The sequence below is a fragment of the Rhincodon typus genome, chromosome 1, assembly GCF_021869965.1.
Source record: "Rhincodon typus isolate 14 chromosome 1, sRhiTyp1.1, whole genome shotgun sequence".
Classification (NCBI taxonomy): domain Eukaryota; kingdom Metazoa; phylum Chordata; class Chondrichthyes; order Orectolobiformes; family Rhincodontidae; genus Rhincodon; species Rhincodon typus.
Window position 1 is genome coordinate 20,286,702 of NC_063332.1, and position 5,320 is coordinate 20,292,021.

Genomic DNA, 5,320 nt, shown 5'->3' on the forward strand with positions numbered 1-5,320 from the left:
TGTCCTGTACAACCTCAACATGATGTCCCAACTCCTCTACTCAAAGGACTGAGCAATGAAGGCGAGCCTCTCTGCTCCTATGATGCTGCTTGGCCTGCTGTGTTCATCCAGCCCTGCACCTTGTTGTCTCTTTATTGAGATAGGACTGTTTACAAACTTTATTGTTTTCTTTTGGCTTTGTATTCTGTGTTTTGGTTTATTTTCTGTGTTTTAAGCTGGAGAGTGGGGACACTTGATTACACCTTGCACTGTGTTTGTAATAAATATACATGGTAATAAATCAAATCAAAAACAAAATCAGACATTTCCGGAAAAGCTCAGCAGGCCTGGCAGTATCCATGAAGAGAAATGAGAGTTAACGTTTCGGGTCCGGTCACCCTTCCTCAGAACTGATGGTAGCTGGGAAAATATCGGTTTATATGAACAAGACAGGGCATAATGAGCAAACAATGAGTAAGGATAGAGCCCAAAGATAGAGAAGAACAGCTGGACAGACAAAGGAGTGGATAACAATCTGGTCAGAGGAGTGAATAGCTGTTAATGGAGACTGTTAGTGCCTAACAATAGATAGTGTGCAATGGCAAATCAAATCAATGCACTTAGGGAGGGAATTCCAGGATTTTGACCCAGTGACACAGAAGGAACAACAATATATTTCCAAGCCAGGGTGATGAGTGGCTTGGAGGGGAACTTGCAGGTGATGGTGTTCCCATGTATCAGCTGCCCTTGTCCTTCTAGACGGAAGTGGTCGTGGGTTTGGAAGGTGCTGTCTGAGGATCTTTGGTGAATTTCTGCAGTACATCTTGTAGATAGTACACACTGCTGCTACTGAGTGTCAGTGGTGGAGGGAGCGAATGCTTGTGGATGTGGTGCCAATCAAGCAGGCTGCTCTGTCCTGGATGGTGTCAAGCTTCTTGAGTGTTGTTGGGGCTGCACTCATCCAGGCAAGTGGGGAGTATTCCATCACACTCCTGACTTGTGCCTTGTAGATGGTGGACAGGCTTTGGGGAGTCAGGAGGTGAGTTGCTCACTGCAGGATTCCTAGCTTCTGATCTGCTGTTATAACCAATGTGTTTATATGGTGAGTTCAATTGAGTTTCTGGTCAATGATAACCCCCAGGATGTTGATAGTGGTGGATTCAGTGATGGTAACACCATTGAATGTCAAGGGGTGATAGTTTGATTGTCTGTTATTGAAGATATTTGACAATTTAGATTTTAAAGTAGAGGACAATGGATTTTGATGTGTATATGCCCAATCTTTTTTAAGAAAGGGTCAGAAAGACATTTAGAACAGTGGGCTAAAGAAAGCCTTTCCAAGAAATCTCGCGACTTAAGCTAAACGACTAGATAAGCTACTTTGTGATAATTGCTAGTGTGTTTACTTAGTGAACTTTTCTGACCAACAGAGAGAGATGGCCAAGGCTCACTAGCAGGTTAAGTTCAGAAGCAAAGGTCCATTCCAGCAGAAAGGTATTTTTAATTTTTGGCAGTGAGCAGGCCAACAGAACTGGAGAGAAATCTTAAGCTGTTTTACTGGCCTCAAGTAGTGCAAGTCAATAAATTAGCCTATCTGTGTGATTCAGAGAGAAACAAAGAATCATATCTGGCAAATGATGGAAAATCACTGAAACAAATGACATGCAATCTCATCTGCTCAGTACAAAATTTTAAAATGAAGTCGGAATGATACTTCGCTGGGATTATGTGTCTGTAAAGGGTTTTACTGGGGTAAAAGGTTAAATTTCCTTTTTGTTGATTATGATAAAATCTTTACAAATGGTCATTTTTTGTGTATGTGTATATATATATATATATATAGCTGTTATTTTTGTGTTATAAACGTGGGTTTGTTTGTTAGGTGCATTGACAACTCCATGTTAATATGTTTAGTGACTGGTTACTATGGTATCCAAATTGTAAAAATAAACTTATGGTCTATTACATCAGGTTTCCCTTTCAGATCTGACTTGTTTGGTATTACCATCAGCAGAAATCAACATTATTCAGACGTCTGCAGCCTATGATCCCTTGCACAAGGTTTCAATTTAGGATCTTTGCATTAATGAGTGTGATGACTAATTGTGCTGGAAGTACAGGCCTCTAAGAATCAGATTGAATCAGATTTAGATTCAAGATGTACCAAAGCACATTACAACCAATGAAGTGCCTTTGAAATGCATAGGGAGAAACACAGCAGCATTTGCACACAGCCAGTTCTCTCAAATAGTGAGTAGCAGCCACCTAAACTGTTGGTATTGCTTGAGAGATCACTGTTGGTCAAGATCTGACAGAATTCTTGGTTAACTCGTGCCATGGGATCAGTTACTTAAACTAAGCAGACAGCCTTGTTTTGAGCCTTGATTTAACAAGGAGACTTTGAAGTCTCTTTGTTTCTGCATTGAAGCCCAAATTATGCGTTTCAACTCTGAACTCCAGCTTGAAGTCATGACTAGCTGACTCAGAATACTGACTCAAGACCACGCTTAAAGGCAGACAAATAACTGCCATTGACACAGATGTAAATATTCCTATTAATGTGAATGAGTCAGATTAGAATATAGGAAGCATGGTTAGTATGTTTGCAGATAACACCAAAATTGGTGTTAAAGTGAAGAGCATTATATAAGACCGAAAACAACAAATGCTGGAGATCACAGTGGGTCAGATAGCATCCATAGAGAGAGAGCAAGCTAATGTTTCAAGTGTAGATTATTCCTCACCAGAGCTGAAGTGATGTGGCGGCGGGGAGAGAGCATTTATGCAATAGTTGGGGAGGGGGGATGGTGTTGTGGGGATAGTGGGTGTAGGGTACTGGTTGAGAAAAAGAGGGCAGCACAATGGCTCAGTGATTAGCACTGCTGCCTCACAGCGCCAGGGACCTGGGTTCAATTCCACCCTTGGGCAACTGTGTGGAATTTGCACATTCTCCCTGTGTCTGCATTTGGTTTCTGCCAGGTGCTCCAGTTTCCGTCCAAAGATATGCAAATTAGGTGGAATGGACATGGTAAATAATACATAGTGTTCAAGGACGTCTAGGTTAGGTGCATTAGCCATGGGGAATGCAGGGTTACAGTGATGTGGTAGGGAGATGTGCCTGGGTGGGATTCTCTTCAAAGGGTCAGTGCGAACCTGTTGGGCTGAATGGCCTGTTTCCACACTGTAGGGATTCTAAAAGAAAGATGTTGAGAGTTCAGATTAAGTGGTTGCAATGTTAGAATGGCAGAACAATGGTATATCCAATTGCAGTCTTGAAAGAACAGCAACTGGGATGTGGGGAGGGGAGGACATGATAACAACTTATATGAAAGGGAAGAAATGGTTCATAATTTAAAGGTGTTGAATTCAATATTAAATCCAAAAGGCTGTAAAGTGCCTTGTGTGAAGATGAGACGGTGTTCCTCCAGTTTGCACTGTGATTCACTGGAACACTGCAGCATGCCAAGGACAGACACGTGGCCAGGTAAGCAGGACGCTGTGTTAAAATGACCAGCTACAGGAAGGTCAGGGCCCTGCTTGCACACAGACAGGAGATGTTCCACAAAACGGTCAACCAGTCTGCGTTTGGTTTCTCCAACATAGAGGAGGGCACATTGGGTGCAGCGAATACAATACACAAGATTGGAGGAGATACAGGTGAAACGCTGCTTCACCTGGAAAGACTGTTTAGGCCCTTGGATGGTGAGCAGGGAGGAGGTGAAGGGGCAGGTTTTGTACCTTCTGTAGTTACATGGGAAGGTGCTGTAGAGAGAGAGTGTGGGGTTGATGGTTGTGGAATGGACTAGGATGTCCCGGAGGGAACGATCCCTGCGAAATGCAGACAAGGGGAGTGAGGGGGTGTGTTCGGTGGTGGCTTTCTGCTGGAGTTGTCTGAACTGGTGGAGAATGATCCTTTGAGTGCAGAGGCTGGTGGGAAGAAAAGTGAAGACAAGGGAACCCAATCACGCTGTTGTGAGCGATGGCAAGGGCAGAAGCACGGGTGCTGGTTGGATGTGGTTGAGGGCCCTGTCAACCACAGAGGGTGGGAAACCACAGTCATGGAAGAACCACTATTTTGGAAAGTGTAGGTGAAGGAACTGGGAGAATGGGATGGAATCCTTGCAGGATGTGGGGTGTGACGAGCTGTAGTAAAGGTAGATATGGGAATCAGTGGCTTTGCAGTGGATGGCAGTGGACAGTTTATTTCCTGAAATGGAGACAGAGAGGTCAAGGAAAGGAAGGGAAGTATCAGAAATGGATGATGTGAAAGTTATGGACGGGTGGAAATTGGAGGCAAAATGAATGAAGTTTTCATGGTTCTGGCAGGAGCATGAAGCGGCACCAAAACAGTTGTCGATGCACCGAGAAAAGAGTTGTGGGAGGGGGCCAGTGTCAGACTGGAACAAGAATTGTTTCACATACCCCATAAAGAGGCAGACATTACTGGGACCCATGCATGTGTCCATAACCACTCCTTTGACTTGGCAGAAGTGAAATGAATCGGAGAAGAAATTGTTCAGTGAGAGAACAAGTTCAGACAGGTGGAGAAGAGTGGTGGTTGATGGGGATTGTTCAGGCCTCTGGTCGAGGAAGAAGCCAAGAGCTCATAGGCCATCCTAGTGGAGAATGGAGGTATAGAGGGATTGGACATCCATGGTGAACAAGAGACAGTTAGGGCCAAGGAACGGGAAATTGTCAATATGGTGGAGGGCATCAGAGGAATCGCAGATGTAGTAGGCAGGATCTGGACAAGTGGAGAGAGGACGGAGTCAAGGTAGGAGGAAATGAGCTCAGTGGGGCAGGAACTGGCTGATACAATGGACCTACCAGGGCAGTCTGGTTTGTGAATTTGGGAAGGAGGTAGAAGCGGGCTTTCAGAGGTTGGAGGCAGTGGTAGGGGGGAAGATCTCTGGAGGTAATGAGTTCAATGACAGTCCTGGCAAAAATGGCTTGACAACCCTATCACTCTAGCCTTAGTTAACCCCTGTAAAGCAGCCAGGGATACCTTCTCCCCGAGTAGAAAAGTATTCCCTGCTTCCAATAGCATTTTAGTTTTATAATATCTGCAATGGGTGTCTGGCATTCCATACTTTAGCAACTAAGTATTATTCCACTCACCCATTATCCATGTCCAAGAACCCACTCTGGACAAGCCCCCAGAGTAATCTAGTCCCTCTACCGCTGACACAAAGTAATGGAATGTGTACTATATATCAGATCCACTCCGACAATTTGCCAAGTCTGCTGCGAGAATTCCTTCCAAACCTGCAACCCCTACCAACTAGAACAAGATAGACAGCCGATATATGGGAATGCTATCACCTGCAAGTTTCACTCCAAG